Raw genomic sequence first — 22,209 nt, 5'->3', positions numbered from 1 at the left:
GGTTTTGTAATCATAAAACTTCCAAGAAGGAATGCAGTTAATGACGATCAACAATAAATTAGACTGGACATTAGAACCAACATAAGCACTATACTCTGTTGATCAGTCAGAATATAGCATGAATCTATGCCCATCTGCATAAACCCACCGTCACATCGGGTACCCAGGCACTATAGCCTAATAAATAAAAGGTCTGGTCCATCTCCGGCCCTTAGGGTCCGGTCCATCTCTGGCCCTTATCGTAACCATCCAGTCCATAGTATTTTGATGTTAAATCATTTTTATTTCAAAACACCATGATTCAGGGTTCGCAAATAACCCAGAAAAATAGGTATTTACTCAAGAGATCACAAATAATAATAAGGAACAAGAATAAAAAGGTACTTGCATGATTAAGAGTAATTGCAGCAAAATATAAAAATATATAACTATTCTTAATTTAGAATAGGGAAGAAATACTTTCCTCAATTGATCCACTTTCTAACTTTAAATTACTATTATATGCTCGCGTCTATTCTATATTCACTCGTCTCATTTACCACCTCTTTCAGACTTTATTTTTACTATCACTGTCTGGCTTGAATGCCTCGAACTATGTGTATCTGTCATAAAAGATATTATTTCAATTAACTGACAATATTTAATTGTCTATTATACCCTTACCTTTATCGTCTACCTACTCGATAATAAGAGATAAGGATCAACTTTTAATCATATAATGTTTAATAGACATGTGAACTCACAATTTACATAAAACGTAAACACATAAACGCACATATCACATATTTCATATAACCTACAACTCGGTTGGTAAAAATATTTGACTCGATACGTTTAAAATTGAAATCGGACCTTTCGAGACAAAATATTTTATGTCTCAAAAGTATTTTTAGTAGAAGTAGAATATTTTTCTGAGTCTAGACGCGTTGGTTTCGTATTAAGCAAATGAATGATCTACTTATTATGAATAAAATAAGAATAATTCAAATAATAATAATATTAATTGAATTTTAAATACCTTTATATAATTTTTAAAACTACAAAATGATTTTTAAATCATTATTTGGCTTAATTATAAATAATTACATTTTATGTAATTATTTATAGATAAAATTAATTAATTATATTAATTAATTAAATCAAAAAATAATTAATTAAAATAAATTATAAATAATTAAATCAAATTTTAGATTTTTAAAAATAATTAAGTAAATAATTTTCTGGAACTAAAATAATTAATTTAATTGTTTAAGATAATTAACTAAATTAATTTTGAATTTAAAATCAGTTTTTAGGATTTAAAAATGATATTTGAATTATTTTTAAAAGAAAATCTTAAAAAAAAATTAATCTGGGATTAGGAATTTAGAAGATTAAAACTGGGTCAGGAAAAACTGGTATTCGGGTTCCCAAGAACATAACGGGGTCCTCAAGAACACCGGTCGGGTTGCCCATAATTCGGTGGTTTTTGTCGGACTCCGACGAGTTCAATTGGGACCAGAAACATCAAGATTTTATAGTGTTTTTAGCTGGGTTTTGTTCGAACTTAACGCAGCAACAATCCAACCACAACAACAATCACCCCTGAAGCCCGAAGCTCCGATTGCGGCTATAACCAAAACAAATCCGGCGAGCTTTAACACTTTTCCTGTGAAGCATCAAACCGAAACCAAAATCAACGAGTTATATAGGGAATTAAAGTTTAGAACACATGGAATCTAACCCCCACAACCATGACATTTAACAATCAACATATTAATTAGAAAATCAAAAGTAAAAATGGCTAAAAACTAAGAACTCGATCTAGTACTTCCAGGGGTTATAATCATCAATTATATATAACAATTGATTGCAAATCACATAATAAAGTTATCCCTATCATCAGAATCAACAAACGATTCATGAATTAAAAATCCCCAATTTCGAACATAAACCCTAAAATCGAATTTTAAAATTCACTAACCTGAGGTATGATTTGATGATATAATCTGATTGATCTCTTCAAGGTATTCAATTTGACTACAAACATGACATGATTTGCTTTCCAAATCACTGCAAAATCATGGTTTGATTCCAAGAACACAAATCAAACCTAACCCTAATTTTCAGAGATTTTTCTGAATTTTTAATATATTTTATGATTTTTATATAATTAAATAAGAAGTAAATAATAAGTAAATTGTATTTATAATTGCAAGAAAAATATCCCCAAATTTATTTAGGGTCTAATTATATCATTTAATAAAAATAATTAGCCCAAAATTAATAATTAACGGGGAATATTGTTTAATCCAATAAATACAAAAATTATGTCAAAAATTTTCAAAAATTACGAATAATCCAAAAATACAAAAATATTAAAAATTTGATAGTCCCACAATTTTATAAAAATAAAAATACGATTTTTGTGAGCTTTGACGTCCCGGTAGGGGCCCGGAAAAATCATTCTTCACGAAACAAAACATTTTCTAAATAACTGGATGTTTGGAAAATCAATATGGTATATACCACAGGATGCAAAATAAAGCCAATTTCTCTGTACGAAATATCAGCTATTAAAACAAAATCTGGATAGTATAAATTTTAATATAACATCATTTAACACGTAGTAAAATACCTGAAAAATATCCCGAATCACACATAACACATATAACACATAATAGATAATTCTTTTATTATCATACATAATTTATAATATCATAATTCACATAATTATTCATTTAATATGACATTAAAGAGTCGTAATTTCCCGGTTGTTACATCCTCCCCCCCTTAAAAGGATTTTGTCCTAAGAATCACGCTAATGAACAGATACTGATACTTTTCAAGTATCTCACTTTCAATTTCTCAGGTTGATCTTTCAACTTTTCAATTCCTTCATAAACATTTAACCCACGGTATCAAATTATTTCCCAACAGCCTTCTGCTAACATAATATTCTATCGGTTGTTCATACAACCCAACTTAATTGAGTTTCTGACATATATATATATATAATGGAGATAACTACACTTCTAGAGTATAGACATATAAACACCCTATGAACCTGCTATACGTGTGGCAGTAAATCCAACTCACTTACAATCTTCCTGCATATCATAGTATTTAAATAGGAGCAACATAATGCATACTATCTTTTTTTCTTTCTATACCTAATCAATCGTGTTCATATATGCTTTCAACTTTTACTGGTTGTTTAACCTCAGTCCCCACATATTTCTTTGTTTAATCAACTTGAATTGTAACTGCTTCCAAATGCATTCGAAGCTCTTTAATCGCTCCCTCACTCTTTTCATTCATTCACGAACGGTATATTAATCCCATGGTGCATTTGGTTTCTAAACATTTTTGACTTAACTCCACAATTAAAATTAAAGAGAAAATATCGACGGGATACAATTGACGCACAAACTTATTATCAAAACTTAATTTCCTTGAATCACAATTGAATATATTCACCGAGCGAAAATTTCTTACTATTATCAGCAAGTCTTCTTTTACATGTGACGACCTCAACCCCGGGGTCAGGAGTTGACGTCATAAACAACCACAAACCACAATATAACATAACCAAACTCATTATTATTACAACATAAATACGACCCCCTTACCAGGATCTTTTCCAGGTTTAAGTATGACTTAGGCTACATAATTATTACAACACAAAACTTATTTAACAAGCCTGACACAACTAACTTATTATAGCAACTCAACAGACCACATCAGGTCTGACACAACTACCTCAGAGGAACCTGGTACGGAAGGAACTGGAACTCTACCCTGACTACGACTGAAGGATCTCTTAGGCATCTGCAATATATATATATATATATATAACATTTTGCAAGAGTGAGCAATCAATTGCTCAGCAGTATTAAGATATGAATAACAAGCAAAACATTTTAGGATAAACAGTTACAGGAACAGAAATCAAAACTCATTTATGAAAACAAGTGCTTTGTAAAACATAACATCAGTCGTGTATTGTGTAAATACCAGAGTCCAATTTTAGCATGCTATTTTCATTTTCAAATCCACTGTTCCATTACTGAACCACAAAACCATATGTTCCATTACGGGAACTACAAAACCATAATCAGATATATATTGGAAGATACCTAGGGACAGCTGATCAGCCTATCCCACCAAAAACCTGTTCCAAAACTTAGAGAATAGCCAGGTATCTGCCACGCTGGACTAAGCGGTTCAAACAGGGCGCGCAACCGACTTAGCCACTTACGCTATCCTGCTGGGCCGTTACGGCCTCTTATATAACCATCCAATATCTGATCCATTTTATCCAGTTTCCAAAACCACTTATACCTATCTATTTTCAAAATAATTTTTTCACAGCACATTTTCCAAAACCTTTCCCCATATTATTTAGAGTTTAGAGATAGGCATTTTCAAAAGTTACTTTTCCCCAAAATGTAATTTAAACAAACATTTTTAAATACAGGGGATACGTAACTTGAAACATTCTGTTCCAATACAAAATTTAAATCAACGTTTATTCATATATTACTGATGTGACGCCCTCAATCTCGGGGTTAGGAAATGAGGACTCACACACCTCTATTCTAATAATTAAATATGCATAAACCCCGATTAACTACTAACATGATCAGCAGGATAAAGTATGAGACAAGATTACAACTACCAATCACAGAATATAACTTACAAACCCAAAATATTATTAAATAATCAATATCGATTACGGCTGGGAACCGACAGATAACCCATTGTATCTTTAAACACCTCTTTCTAGGCGCGAGCTCACTCATAACCTGTACTACCTGCTCTGGCAACTGGAAGCCCTCAACACGGTAGGGACCACCAGGTACGCTCTTACGAGCAGTGCGCCTAAGCCTGGCCATCTTCTTGCTTAACTGCCATGGTTAGATTAAGACAAAACAAATGAGTATAAAACTCAGCAAGTAACTAAATAGCAGTTCTACAATATCAATTCTCAATATACTTTGAACAAACTAGGGCATTCTATATTAGCTAATCTAGGTGGCAGATTTCAATATATTTTTTATTTTTATTTTTTTTCTTTGGGATAAGGAAAAGGTATCCGAAGAATAGTTGGGCTTTCAAGAAACAAAGCTCGATACAGGACGAAAGCCGACATTCATCACAATTCATTATAGGATCAAAATAGATCTTTCGATAGAGGAAAGCAACAGTATTTCAAGATATAGAATCATTCATATGATCAACAATTTCAGGAATCAGGGTTCTGAGCTTTAAGCTCCACAATAACATAATCAACTCTTTTCAAAACAGTATAAACCATTTTCATTTCCAAAAATCAATTTACTGAATAAAAGTTTCAGTTCCCTTTTTAAATAATCATTTAGAACCCTTGATTGGATCACTTATCTTTCCATTTCATTATATACGGGTGATCAGCCCGTATCGACCTCCATTCTGGTCCTTGAGGTACCATTCGGCATAATTTCAGCCTTAAATTGGACTAGTCCCACTAGCCTCTTACCATGACTGGACTAGTCCCACTAGCCTCTTACGTCTCAATCCAATCCATCAGGAATTCATTCGGAAAACCTTGAGTTGGAAAAATAAATAGGTTTTCTAAAATCCATTTTATCATTACTAAGCATTTGAAATCATTCGGACTCTTTCAAGTCGAAACTCATTCTTAATTCATATTTTAAAGAAACAAAGTTCAGGGAGTGAATCAAAGATACGCAAGGAACAATTCTCAAGAATTCTGTATCAAGGATAATAAGGTACTAAATTTGAAGGATCAGTAATAACTTAGGGATCATTAGGGCGATCAAGAGAAACAGGGTATCATTAACAAAGTTATCCAAGATAATTAAAGGTTCAATATGATTCATGGCATTATAGGAAACTGGAACAGAAAGGCAGATTATCAAAGGGTGAAATTAATAGGATTATCAATAACAGGTTATCAAGAACAAGGGTACTTCAAATCAATATCAGGGTTTCATAAAGCAAGGGTTTTATACTTTAACAGTTCAATACTCTACATGGTATGATCAACATTTCCTTTATAATCATTTACACAAGTAATCAGAGTTACTTGCCTGAAATTGCTTTCCTGAGGGTTGAACTACTGTCACCTAGTATACTTTTCCCTTTCCTAGCCCGAATGCCCTCACGCTCCGAATCTACAATAAAAACCAAAAATCTTAATTAGATTCCCAACTCTCGTTCCCGGAACGATCTCTCTATACGATAACTCGATTATATCTTTGACTCGAGCATACGAATATAGCTTATACAAATAAGCACACAGCACATAGCACATAGCACAATCCTTTCTCGAAGTTTTTATATTCTTATATAACTAGCAATCAAAGCGTACTCGCTTGACCTTGGCTATTTCTCAAATCAAACTAACACGACTCTTTTATGAGTATTAGACCCATTTACAACCAAACATTTACGTCCAGAACTATCACTTATATCTTTTAAAATCAACCAAATACGTATTTTAATTCAGATAAACACATAGCTAATTCTAAACCATTAAAGAATCATTCTCCTTTCTTTTAATTATAAAAATTTGAACCATAATCATACATATACAATCAAATTTCTCAAAAATCACACCATACAACTTTAGTTCTAGCATGTTCCGCTTTAACTCTTTGGCACGTGTAACATTTGCTTATCCATTCCGCAATTTCCTTTTTCATGTTTGGCCACCAAAAATTTTCTTTCAAATCCTGGTACATCTTCGTACTCCCAGGGTGAATTGAAAATCTCGAGTTATGCGCTTCTTGCAAAATCTCGTGCTTTAGTTCCACAACATCAGGTATCCAAATACGTGAGTTAACACGGTATACCCTTTTCCATCCTTTTGAGCTTTAATTTCTTCTCCCGTCAACTTATTCCTTTCGCGATTCATCACTTGCTCTTGACAGCATCTAATCTTTTCCAAAATTTCAGGTTGAAACCGTATTGCATAAATGGCTTCACCTCCACATTCTGGAGTCTGCACCACTATTTCCATCTTTTCAAAGTCCTTGATTAATTCTTCTGATGACGTTAACATATTCAACTTTTCCTTTCGACTTAAAGCATCAGCTACCATATTTGCCTTTCCAGGATGATAGTTTATAGCACAATCATAATCTTTGATAAATTCCAACCACCTTCTTTGTCGCATATTTAGTTCTTTCTGAGTAAAGATATACTTTAAGCTCTTATGGTCCGTATAAATCTCGCACTTTTCCCCGTACAAATAATGCCTCCAAATCTTAAGGGCAAATACAATTGCTGCCAATTCCAAATCGTGCGTTGGATACTTTTGCTCATGCGGCTTGAGTTGCCTTGACGCGTATGCCATTACCTTCCCGTGTTGCATTAACACGCATCCAAGTCCTTTATATGAAGCATCACTGAATATCACAAATTCACCTTTATCATCTGGTAATACCAACACAGGGGCGGTTACCAACCTCTTCTTTAACTCTTGGAAACTTTCCTCACACTTTTCTGTCCAAATGAACTTCTCATTCTTCCTCATCAATTTTGTCAATGGAACGACAATCTTTGAGAATTCTTGCACAAATCTTCTATAGTATCCGGCTAATTCCAGAAAACTTCTGACTTCCGTCGGAGTCTTGGGTCTTTCCCAATTCATTACAGCTTCTATCTTGGCTGGATCCACTTTAATTCCTTCTTTATTAACTACATGACCAAGAAATTGCACTTCCTTTAGCCAAAATTCACACTTTGAAAACTTTGCATACAACTTCTCTTTTCACAGAATTTCCAAGGAAATCCTCAAATGCTCCTTATGATCTTCCTCCGTTTTGGAATAAATAAGTATATCGTCAATAAACACAATCATGAACTTGTCCAAATACTGCTTGAACACTCTGTTCATAAGATCCATAAATGCAGCTGGCGCATTCGTCAAGCCAAATGCCATCACCAAAAACTCATAATGTCCGTATCTTGTTCGGAACGCTGTCTTGGGTATATCTTCCGCTTTGATCTTTAATTGATGATACCCAGATCTTAAATCAATCTTTGAGAAACACGAAGCTCCTTTTAATTGGTCAAACAAGTCCTCAATCCACGGTAGAGGGTACTTATTCTTGATCGTCAACTTATTCAGCTCACGGTAATCGATACACAATCGCATACTTCCATCCTTCTTCTTTACAAACAACACCGGTGCGCCCCACGGGGATACACTCGGTCGGATTACTCATTTGTCCAACAACTCTTGCAACTGAGCTGCCAATTCCTTCATTTCAACCGGCGCCATGCGATAGGGAGCTTTCGACACTGGTTCCGTACCAGGAGCCAATTCAATCATAAACTCGATCTCTCTGTCTGGAGGTAGTCCAGGCAATTCATCAGGAAACACGTCCGGAAAATCTCTTACTACCGGAATATCGTCGATCCTTACAGATTCTTTCTCCACGTCCACGCATGAGCCAAATAAACCTCGCATCCTTGACGCATTAATCTTCTTGCCTCAATAACCGTTAGAAACTTCTTATCTTGTCTTTTTCCTTTAAATATCACTTCCTCACCATCCTTGGTTTTTAACTTCACTTTCTTACTTTTACACTCTATTTGCGCCTCATGATTTGACAACCAATCCATTCCTAGAATAACCTCAAATTCTCCTAACTTAAAAGGAATTAAGTCAGCAGAAAAGTGCCGACCTTCTATAGACACATCACAATCGGGACAAATCTTATTAACAACAACTTTCTCTTGATTTGCTACCTCTATAATCAACTTAGGCTCTACAGGGTACGCAACACAATTTAACTTATCCAGAATGCTTTCAGAAATAAAAGATCTGGTTGCTCCAGAATCCATCAAAACTTTTACTTCTACTGAGTTTATAACAAGCATACCTGCTACCACGTCCATATCTTGCACCGCATCTTTCATTGACATGTTAAAGGTCCTAGCTCTGGGTTGAGCTGATGGTGCTGGGAGAGACGACGATCCAGCAATTAGCCTTCTGCACAGGCTCCTTGCAATTTCTAGCCATATGGCCTACCTTGCCACACTTGAAACAAGCCAAATCAGGCTTCGTTATTTCATTTGAACATTCCGAAGAATAATGCCCCTTCTGGTTGCACTTAAAACATGTTATATCCAGCTTATTACACCTCTCCGGGTGTCTCTTTCCACAGTTCCTGCATTCTTGCATCTGGGGTCTGCTTTCCTTCCCGGTTGTCCAGCTTTCTGGAAACGGTTCTTCTGAGCTCCATTCCCGGGTCTAAACCTCTGGAACTTTTTGTTCTGACCTCCACCATTCTTCCCAAACTTTCCTCTGAACTTTGAACTTCCTTGCTCTTGCTCAGAGCTTTCAAACTTCCTCTTTCTTCATTCATTTTCTCTTCGAGCAGCTTCCTGCTCACCTTCCACTATCATTGCCTTCTGAACCAAAGAAGCATAGTTCTTGATCTCCAACATCGCGATTTGACTCCTAATCCACGGCTTAAGTCCCTGCTGGAACCTCTTAGCCTTCTTTGCTTCAGTATTCACATACTCTGGCACGAACCTTGCCAACTCCGAAAACTTCACCTCATATTCTGCTACCGACATTTCCTCCTGTCTAAGATCCAAAAGTTTCATCTCCAACTGATCTTGCATATAACTTGGAAAATATTTTTCCAGAAACATCTCAGTGAACTTCTCCCAAGATAAGTTTTTGCCTTCCAACAACGCCTTAGAAGACTCCCACCAGAAACTTGCTTCATCCCTCAAATAATAACTTGCGTACTGAGCTTTCTTATCTTCCTTAACTTCGGCTAGCTCAAAGGCTTTTTCCATCTCTCTCAACCACGACTGTGCTTTAATCGGATCTGGCAAACCTAAGAACTCTGGAGGATGAACAAATTGAAAGTGCTTGAAATTTCCAACTTTTGGGGCCACAGGTTGTTGCAAAAGCTAAGCAAGTCTGCTCATCAAAGTGGTTTCTGGGTTTGTTTCTGGGTCTTGGGTGGGAATTTTTTCTTCTTGGTGATCTGGTGAGTTGGCCATTTCTTGCAAGCCTGATTGAGCAATTATTTAGCAATACGATAGCATGGCATATATATAACAACAATTTTTTATGAAATCTCTTTTATGGGTTTTAAGTTTTACCCAATTTGCACATGCAATCCTATTACTACATAATTCTCATATCAGTGTTGTTTTATCATGGCACGGAATAGGGTTTTACGATCTTTAGACATGGTTATACGAAAACATAGCTGTATTTAAAACATGGCATTGAGAACAGTTTATAAGATAAACAAGGTGCACAAAAGAAAGCAAGATAATAGATTTATTTAAATCAAGGGTTACATAGGAAATATTCTGGATTTTAAGGTTCTAAAACAAGGTACAATAAATAGCAGGGTTAAACAGAGGAAAAACTGGAAAACATCCCCCTAACTACCCCTAACTTCCAACTACTACTACTACACTGGTCTGAAAAAAACAATAACAATCTACGGGCTCAACCAACAGTCCCGTCTAATCATCTAGGATCTCTCTCAACACAACCAACATCCAGCGAATGATCTTATGCAGCCTCCGGGCCTCAGCATCAGCATCACTAGTGGATGGTCCCTCATCCAATCTCTTCCTGGCAACCTGCTCCACCAACTGAATCCTAGCTCTCCATTCCTCCATCACCACAGAAGTCCTCTGCCTAGAGTCTCGAATCAACCTATCTACCAAAGCTCCTAACTCAAGAATGCGGGAGTACACAAAGTCTCGGTCCTGGGCTAACTTGCCACCAATATTGACAGGAACAGTCTTAGAAATCTCCGACTCTGGCTCAGGGGCAGGGGTCTCTGAATCAGGCCTCAAGGGTGAAATCTGCATAGGGATCTCACTACTCTCAGAAGGGTCCTCATCTGGATCTGAACTAACATATACAGGTTCCTCTGGAGAGGGTGGAATAGGGTCCACAGGGGTACCAGTCAAGCTAATCTCTGAGTCTGAATCACTACCACTACTAGGATCCTGAGAGAAAACATAAAACAACAACCAAAAAACAATGTTAGGGTCAAATAAAGCTTCCAGCTAACTCACACCCTAACTCTAGTTTCTGCTTTACCAATCAACGCTTTCCTTAGACTATACCTAATAGTCTAACTCAACTCTACATGAGTCGAACTCTCTCGCGATATAGATATATTCCCAAAATACCCCTTTTTAAAACCTAACTTGTCTCAGGGACTAGATCCTGTAGCTCTGATACCAACTTGTGACGCCCTCAATCTCGGGGTTAGGAAATGAGGACTCACAAATCTCTATTCTAATAATTAAATATGCATAAACCCCGATTAACTACTAACAGGATCAGCAGGATAAAGTATGAGACAAGATTACAAATACCAATCACAGAATATAACTTATAAACCCAAAATATTATTAAATAATCAATATCGATTCCGGTTGGGAACCGACAGATAACCCATTGTATCTTTAAACACCTCTTTCTAGGCGCGAGCTCACTCATAACCTGTACTACCTGCTCTGGCAACTGGAAGCCCTCAACACGGTAGGGACCACCAGGTACGCTCTTATGAGCGGTGCGCCTAAGCCTGGCCATCTTCTTGCTTAACTGCCATGGTTAGATTAAGACAAAACAAATGAGTATAAAACTCAGCAAGTAACTAAATAGCAGTTCTACAATATCAATTCTCAATATACTTTTAACAAACTAGGGCATTCTATTTTAGCTAATCTAGGTGGCAGATTTCCATATATTTTTTTTTGTTTTCTTTGGGATAAGGAAAAGGTATCCGAAGAATAGTTGGGCTTTCAAGAAATAAAGCATGAAACAGGACGAAAGCCGACATTCATCACAATTCATTATAGGATCAAAATAGATCTTTCGATAGAGGAAAGCAACAGTATTTCAAGATATAGAATCATTCATATGATCAACAATTTCAGAAATCACGGTTCTAAGCTTTAAGCTCCACAATAACATAATTAACTCTTTTCAAAACAGTATAAACCATTTTCATTTCCAAAAATCAATTTACTGAATAAAAGTTTCAGTTCCCTTTTTAAATAATCATTTAGAACCCTTGATTGGATCACTTATCTTTCCATTTCATTATATATGGGTGATCAGCCCGTATCGACCTCCATTCCGGTCCTTAAGGTACCATTCGGCATAATTTCAGCCTTAAATTGGACTAGTCCCACTAGCCTCTTACCATGACTGGACTAGTCCCACTAGCCTCTTACGTCTCAATCCAATCCATCAGGAATTCATTCGGAAAACCTTGAGTTTGAAAAACAAATAGGTTTTCTAAAATCCATTTTATCATTACTAAGCATTTGAAATCATTCGGACTCTTTCAAGTCAAAACTCATTCTTAATTCAGATTTTAAAGAAACAAAGTTCAGGGAGTGAATCAAAGATACGCAAGGAATAATTCTCAAGAATTCTGTATCAAGGATAATAAGGTACTAAATTTGAAGGATCAGTAATAACTTAGGGATCATTAGGGCGATCAAGAGAAACAGGGTATCATTAACAGAGTTATCCAAGATAATTAAAGGTTCAATATGATTCATGGCATTATAGGAAACTGGAAGAGAAAGGCAGATTATCAAAGGGTGAAATTAATAGGATTATCAATAACAGGTTATCAAGAACAAGGGTACTTCAAATCAATATCAGGGTTTCATAAAGCAAGGGTTTTATACTTTAACAGTTCAATACTCTACATGGTATGAACAACATTTCCTTTATAATCATTTACATAAGTAATCAGAGTTACTTGCCTGAAATTGCTTTCCTGAGGGTTGAACTACTGCCACCTAGTATACTTTTCCCTTTCCTAGCCCGAATGCCCTCACGCTCCGAATCTACAATAAAAACCAAAAATCTTAATTAGATTCCCAACTCTCGTTCCCGGAACGATCTCTCTATACGATAACTCGATTATATCTTTGACTCGAGCATACGAATATAGCTTATACAAATAAGCACACAGCACATAGCACATAGCACAATCATTTCTCGAAGTTTTTATATCCTTATATACCTAGCAATCAAAGCGTACTCGCTTGACCTTGGCTATTTCTCAAATCAAACTAACACGACTCTTTTACGAGTATTAGACCCATTTACAACCAAACATTTACGTCCACAACTATCACATATATCTTTTAAAATCAACCAAATACGCATTTTAATTTAAATAAACACATAGCTTATTCTAAACCATTAAAGAATCATTCTCCTTTCTTTTAATTATAAAAATTCGAACCATAATCATACATATACAATCAAATTTCTCAAAAATCACACCATACAACTTTAGTTCTAGCATGATTTCACATTTAAACTAGCACCATTTTCTTAATCAACAACCATTCGAACCAAAACATACATACATGCTCACATGCAATTCAATTTCAACTTATCACGATATCAAACACTTTATCTTTATTAAGTAAGCCAACTAAGTTCCTTAACATAATTGATTTTCACCTAAATTACAACATGCATCCATTCATTCATCAAATTAATCCATTTCAACTCCATTTCATTCGGCAATAACTCAAACTCACATCTCAAGGACAAATCAATGACATTCACATCTTGATCCTTTTTAAAACTAACATGCAATCACTTTTAGGCTATTCACACTTAGTGTTTACCAAGATTATCTCACAAAAGTCAATTTCCTTTCTTATTAACTCAAAAATTTGAACCTAAACTTAGCATGCAACAATAATTCATTCCTTATTAATCTAATCACCATCCATCATTACTTTAATCAAGTTTACTCACAACAAACCACTTTAAAGATTCAACCCATTCGGGTTTATCAAGAAAACACACATACAAAGATCAATCTTGACATGCAAAGTCTTATATCACATTTTCAACTTGTTTTAAGCCTTAACTTAGTCATTTAACTCATTTTCATCAAGATTTCCGAAGCACAAAGCCAAACATCACCTAATGACTCAACCTTAATCAAATTATTCAATGCATGCATTCACTTAATCACAAATCAATCTCTTTTAAACCCATTTTCCATTCGGCAAACATTCAAAATTCACAATCCAAGAACCAAACATTGACATGCATCACTAACTCCTCTTTTAAATCAACATGCAACTCTATTTCCTACTAATTAAGCTTAGTTCATACCAAGATCAAGTCACAAAATTCAATTTCCCTTTTTATTAGCATAAAGCCGAAGCAAAAACTCACATGCAAATCATAAATTTTGATTTTCTAAGCAACAATCACATGCACACATTCATTTTACAATCAAGGAAATCATTTTACCAATCACATACTCAATTTTCAACAAAAGAAACAAAACACTTTTTTAAGATTTCAAGAAACCATAACATGCAACATTAAAATCCAACAATCACATCATGGAAAACCCATCGGCTCTCCTTTGGATCATGGCCGGTGGTGGTCGAACTTGAGAGAGTCCATGACGGATCTCTTCTCGAGTTTATGACCTCCAAAACCTCTTAAAATCAGTCTTATAGTTATGCTTCAAGAAATTGTTTTTCTTAACACAACCATAGTGATCACTTCAACAAAACCTTTATAATCACTTACATGCAAGTAGGAATTGAAGTATATACCAAGAATAACAACTAATGGAAACATTATCTCGGTGTTTGAGTGTGTTTTAATGGTTGCATGTGAGTGAGAGAGGTGAGAGATGAGAGAGCCGAGAGGGAGTGAGAGAGAGAGTGTGTTCGGGAGAAAGAAAGAAAAAGAGAGAAGAGAGAATGAGTGCTCGAGAAAGAAAGAAGAAAATGGGGAGGAAGGGGTTGATTTATACTGCACCAAAGCAAGGGCAAGATGGTAATTTAATAATTCCTTTTTGATTCACACATACTTTCTCTTTTTACTTAAATGCAATAAAATTCAAATATAAAATATATCTCTCTCGGGAAGTCGAGAATTATTGAAAATGACAAATTTAACACGTAGGTCTCGAAATTAGCTTTTTATCCATTACTCATAATAAGAATTTGAGCGAACGGTTGATTTTATATGAATTTCGCAAACTTGCTTTAATAAATACATTTTTCACATAAAATCAATTTAAAAATGCAAAGATCAACAATCAAATTCACTTATCATTTTTATAAAGTCTCTAAGGTCTTTACAAGGATAACAGAACAAATCCCATATTTTTATCTTACTCGGATGATTTTATAAAAATGCACGAAGGTTAAATAAACCCTTATTTAAATCAAATAATTCCTTTAAATCCATAAAAATGTCACAGAGCACACAGTCATGCACACAGGCTAGCAATCACATATATACGATCATATAACGACTCAGGTCTGATCACAAATTTATTCCTCTTTATATCTGTATTCCCTTTTTATTCTTTATCATCTTTTACGCGTACCGGGTCACGTTCAGCCTGACGGCCCGACGCTCAGCATTTCGATTACGCTTCTCATTATATTTGCCAATCAACACGTCTCTTAAGACAAAATACTTTATTCATTCACTTCACATATAATTCACATTTTATATTATTTAATTCCATATTAGGACAGGTTCCGTTCTACCTGACGGCCCGACACCACAGCTCGACTTCTAAGCCGACTCTTTAAATTGGAACGTTTTTATCCACGCTCCTTAACTCTAGTATACAGATAAGACAAATAATCACCGCTTAATCACATAATCTCATCACATAACACATACTTTACTTTATTAATTACGACACAAAATTCTCGGTCATTACAACTGAACCATAAAATATATGTTCAGGGGTACTTGCTTTGCTGAGCTTTATCGACTAAATACTAGTCTATCCTGGGTCCAACTTCAACACTCAAGTCTTCTGATTGGAACCTTGTTGAGCTTGTCGACTGGTCACTAGCCTATCCTTAGTCCGATTTCAACACTCAGCTCTTCCGACTAGAACCTACAGAATCGAAATACCCTATATTAGATGACCAACTATGCATGACATATCCTCTCTCTCAATTCTACCCGAACGATATCACATTCCGACTCATAATTATACGTCTTAATATAAAATACATAACAACTATGGTTCACGTACTCAAAACTGGGTTCGATAATCATTTTTGGAAAATACATATACCCGCCATTTCGGAAAATTAGGATTGTCAAATATTTTACAAAATATTTTATCACGACACGTAAGTTGGTATCGTAAAATATTTATAATTATATAAGTATATACATTCGATTGGTATTCCTGATAATATACAGAATACGTTCCCATATTTCGAAATTAATTTCTCAAAAATCGGGCAGCGGCTCCTCTATTTATAGGACTACCCGTCGAAACATAATCGATGCAACAATCACAACCAATTCAATAACCAACATAATATTAACTATTTTTGTTTCGAGAAAATAATTTTACGAACTAATTTTATTTATTTATAATTGTAGGACTCATAAATATTCATCACCGCCCGCCGTCAACACAACAACCAATATAATATAATCCATTTTTAATGATAAAACATAAACACGACCCCTCTTACCAAGATCTTTTCCAGGTTTAAATATGACTTAGGTTATAATTACTACAAAACTAACTCATTACAACCACCTTGACAATATTATCTTAATACAACAACTCAACAGACCATTTTTTTGGTCCGACACAACTACCTTAGAGGAGCCTGACACGGAAGAAAATGGAACCCTGCCCTGACTATCGTGGAAGAATCTTCTAGGCATCTGCAATACATATATAAAATATTCTGCAAGGGTGAGAAATCAATTGCTCAGCAGTACCACTATATGAATAACAAGTAAAACGATTTATGATAAAACAGTTATAGTAACAGAATTCATAACTTGTTAGAAAACAAGTAAAACATGTATAAATTGAATATCAAAACTAGCATGCTCTGAAAAACAATATCATCTATAGTGTACTATGTAAAAATACCAGAGTCCAATTTTAGCATGCTATTTCCTTTCCAAAACCACTGTCCCTTTACAGGAACCATAAATCACATGTCCCGTTACGGAGACCACAAAACCGTTTATTCTGTTACAGAAACTACTAAACCAAAATCAGATATATAACTGGACGAATCCTAGGGACAGCTGATCAGTCTATCCCACCACAATTTGTTCCGGAACTCTGAGACTAGCTAGGTCTCTGCCACACTGGACTAAGCGATCTAAATATGGCGCACAACCAACTTAGCCTCTAACGCGAACCCGCTGGGCCGTTACGGGCCTCTTATGTAACCATCCAATATCTGATCCGTTTTTATCCAGTTTTCAAAATCAATTACACCTATCTATTTTTAAACAGTTATCTCACAGCACACATTCTAAAATCTTTCCAATTTAATCACAATCTAGAGATAGGCATTTTCAGAAGTTACTTTTTCCCCAAAACATCAGTTAGTAAAACATATTTAAATACGGGGAATACGTAACTTAAAATGTTCTGTTCCTGTACCTAATTTAAATCAACAATTATTCATATATACTAAACTGTAAAAGAATTGTTCATGGGTACTTACCTTGCAGAGCTTTACAACTAATACCGATTGACCTTGGACTGACTTAGACGCTCGACTTTATTGCCTTACTAGTAGGCTATCCTGGATCCGACTTCGACACTCAGGTCCTTTGCTTGGAACCTCGCTGAGCTGGTTGACTGATCACTAGGCTATCTTTGGTCCGACGTCAATTTTCGATTTTCCGACTAGAACCTACAGGGTCGAACTACTCTATATTAGACCACCAGTTATGCTTGACATATCCTCACTATCAGTTCTACCCAAAAGATATTAAAACCCGACTCGAAATAATATGTGCTATTATCATACACATAACAATTAAGGTTCACACAATTGGAACTCAGTCCGATGATCATATTCAAAATATACGAACACCGTTGTTTCAGAAAATAGGGTTGTCGAATATATATAAAATATTTTATTTATAATTATATATGTATATATGTTCAACTAGTAATCCCAGTAATCACAGGATGTGTCCCCGTATTTTCGAATTTAATTTTCACAAAAATCGGGCAGCACCTCCTCTGTTTACCGGCCTACCTGTTGAAACATAATCGACGTCTCAACAATCCAGCAATCACGCAGTCCAAATAATTCCGAGAATAAATATTTAACTATTACTCTATCTCAAAAATTATAAAATAGAATTTATAACTTTGATATTTTTTTTATCAAGGAGATACTAAAAATCAGAATTTTTAAATCGTAACCCGAGGGATGTTGAATTTTCCCGAAGCAAAACACAACCCAACACAACAGGCAACAACACGCATAAACACGCGCCGCCACCCTCACCTCCACTAATTTTATTAAATTGAGAAATAATATTTTTAAGGCGACTCCAACTCGAGGCTCTTATGTACTATCCCTTATAGGTTATCAAAAAATTTCGGGACCAACAAAGCCTTTTACATTTTTTGAAAACATTTTACAAGTTCGGTGTTTGATGGTGAAATCGCCGGGAACCGCTGTTTACTAGAACGGTCGTTTACCCTAAATCGTAAGTCCGATTTAGGAAAACCACATATCAAAACGAAGCTTAAAACACAACTTATATAATAATGAAAGTGGTCAAATATGATCAGAGGGGTTTGCGTGCCTACTGTCTAGTGCAAGTTAAGCTTAAAAGAAATCGGGCATTACGACGGCTACCTTTACATGCTTTCTCATTTTAAACCTATCCCAAAACAACAACCAAGCAACTATATTCCAAGATATTCACTCCCAACATCATTTTAAGTCAAAACCTTTTCATAACCAAGGCCATTTCAAACTACTCATCTACTTATATCCATTATCATGCATAAATCATCCATTAAACAACCAATACTAACTACTTAGATAAACATGCCATAATCGTGCTTCAAAACTCAAAAAAAACTCAAAGTTAAGCTAGGGTTTGGATATGTTATACCTTCCTTGGAGGGTATATGATCACTATGATGCCTTGATCTATGTTTATTATAACGACTCGTATACTTTTACATTATTAAAAAGTGTAATTATTAAATATTTAATTAAATAAAATATACGTATTGGTTTTAATCACTATGTGTTGCTTTATTATTATCTATGTGTGATTTATGGTGTATCGGGTTGCTCGCCTAATTAAATTATTGAGTTGTACTGAATTGTTTCCACTTTTAAAAGTGAATTTAATGCAAATTTATTTGCATAAATATTCGGAATGTCCCTAATTTGGTTTTATAATTTTGTAATTTCAATAATTAGTTTTAGGATTTTATAAAATTGAGAAATCAATATTTCATTAATTATTTATTTCTAAATGTTTTTCTGATTGGGTTTATTTGTAAAATCCATATTTAATTCCAGAGTTCTTCAAAAATCATGAAACTTATATTTATTAAGTTTATAATATTATGGAAATTTTAAAATTATTTTGGAAATTTTCGGGATTAATTTCACTCGCGCGTTGTTTCTTTTAATTGTTAAATGCGGGTATAAACTGTATTTCAGAAATTGTTTTAAAATTACAAAAATTACGTTTTTATGTACTCCGGGATATTTTTGACATTTTAGGATTAATTTTGATTTATTTTTATATGTTTTTAATAGCACCTTGATTTGTCCGATCGCTAAATTCGAGTATTTATTGCGCTTCAAATTTTATTTTAAAATTTCAAAACTTATGTTTCATTAATTTCAGGATAATTATAAAGTTTTAAAATTATCCTGGTAATTATCCAAATTTGTTTTACCATCGTTTGGTTCGATATTTGCGAGTTTTTGGAACAAATTCATATTTCGGGCCACGTATAAACCCTCGATTTAATTGTAAATACGTGGCAACATATAGTAAATCAATTAACAGGTGTCCAGTTTCTATTCATTTCCCTTCCTTCTCGGTTGTTCTCGAACGAGCCCTGTTCTTTGTCTTCTCCATCGAATCTCTCTTACTCTCTACTCTAAAATCTCTCTCTCTCTCTCTCTCTCTCTCTCTCTCTCTCTCTCTCTCTCTCTCTCTCTCTCTCTCTCTCTTTCTCTCTCTCTCTCCTTACTCTCTCTCCCTCCTTTATCTCTGTTTCTTTATTTCTCTCTCATTTCCTCTACTTCTCGTGGTGGTTCGCCATTTGCTTTTTCCGGCCGTTCTTTTCCGGTGGGTTCCATACCTTCTCAATTAAATCCTGTATATATAAATATGTATATGATTGTGTGTGTGATTTTGTGTTGTGTGTGTGCATGTGTTGTGTGTGTGCATGTGTTGTGGGTGTGCAGTGTTTGTGGCCGGAGTTTTAGCCGCCGTGGACCTGTCCTCCGGTGGTAGCTACTCTATTCCTCCTTTTTTATTTTGTTCTTACGCGTGAGGCGCGTGCAGGAGTGTTTGTGTTGATTGATGTTGTTGCTTAGTTCAGTTGGGTTGTTTCCTGTTGGGCTTGGCAGTTGGGCCATATTGTTTGGGCCTTCTGTTGGGCCGAATGGGAGTATTGGGCTTGGTTGTTAAAATTTTTAATCCCTATTTTCTTTTCAGCGGGAAATAAATGAATAGTATTCGTGAATTAAAAGATTTAGTTGTGGGAAACTTTATTAGTCGGTGTACCGCCGTTGACGATGAACTTCGGTGAGTCAACGGTGGACAGTGATGATTTTTATCTAAGTCCTAGCTATTTAAAACAAATAAAAATGATTTATATAAATTACTTTCAAAACTAAATAAGTAACTGTGTTACGAGTTGTATGGAATTATGAATTGTGGTTTGTTGTTTGTTGTGAATATTGACGTCGATTTTTTTCGACGGGTAGTCCGATAAACAAAGGAGACGCTGCCCAAATTTCGGAAGCGTATCTTGTAAAATATCGGAAATGCCAGTCGAATGTACATAACTATATAATTATAAATATAACTATTTTACATAAGTGCTTGTGTGTTGTGATAAATGTATAGTAAAGATTCGTCAACCCTATCTTCTGAATCGATAGCTGTATATAATTATCGGAATAGGTTATTGAACCAAGTTGTGAATGCGAAACCTGATTGTATGTTGTGGAGAAATATTTTACCAAAACAAGTAACCCTAATGTCTTAAAATGACGAGTATACATATTTTCTAAAAATGACCGCCGAACCGATTTTTGAGAATGTGAACCCTAATTATTGCGTGTGATATTATAATATGTATAATTACGAGTCGGGATTGTTATCATTTGGGTAGGATTGATATCAAGGATATGTCAAGCATACCTGGACGTCTAACATAGAGTATTTCGACCCTGTAGGTTCTAGTCAGGGAAACCGAAAGTGGATGTTGGACTAAGGATTACCTAGTGGACAGTCGACGAGCTTAGTATGGTTTCAACCAAAGAACCTGAGTGTTGAAGTCGAATCCAAGGTGATCTAGTGGTTAGGCGATAAAGCCTGAGCATCCGAGTCAGCTCAGAGTCGATCAGTAATAGTTGTAAACTCTGCAAGGCAAGTACCCCTGACCATTCTTTTATGGTTCAGTATATGTGAATAGCTAATATTTTAATCTCGCAAATGAACAAAAATGTTTTAAGTTACGTATCCCCTATATTTGGAAATGTTGTTTAAAATTATGTTTTGGGGAAAAGTAACTTCTGAAAGCACCTATCTCTAAATGTGATTAAAATGAAAAGAAGTTTGAATAATGTGCTGTGACATAATGGTTTTAAAAAGAGATATGTGACAGTGATTTTGGAAACTGGATAAAGAGAAGGTTATGATCTACCTATGTCATGGAATGTTTTGATCCACCTATGTCGTGGAACTTTGGAAAGAGTAAAAAGGGAATTCAGTTGATTTATTGGAATTGAGTAGGCGTTAATGGCTAATTCGGTTGTGCGCTCTATTTAACCGATTAGTCCAGTGTTGGAGAAAAGACCTAGCTAGTCTTTTCCCAAGTTCCGGAACACATTCTTTATTCTGGATGGCCGTTAGTCGTTGTCCGGTGAGGGTAGACTGATCAGCTATCTTCACCCGTTGAACGTCCAATAAATTTGATTGATTCAATTTTGAAATTGCCTAACAAATCAACTTGTTTGAGACAGATGATTTGAAAATGAAATAGCATGCTAGAATTTAACTCTGGTGTTTATACACAGCACACGACTAACATTGTTGTTTTTAAGAGCATGCTAGTTTTGAATATCCAGTTTATGAATTTTTACCATGTTTTGCAAATGAGCTATAATCTCTGTTCCTGTCACTATTTTATC

This window comes from Apium graveolens, chromosome 2, assembly GCF_009905375.1.
Source record: "Apium graveolens cultivar Ventura chromosome 2, ASM990537v1, whole genome shotgun sequence".
In the NCBI taxonomy this organism is placed as follows: domain Eukaryota; kingdom Viridiplantae; phylum Streptophyta; class Magnoliopsida; order Apiales; family Apiaceae; genus Apium; species Apium graveolens.
This window is presented reverse-complemented; position numbering follows the sequence as displayed.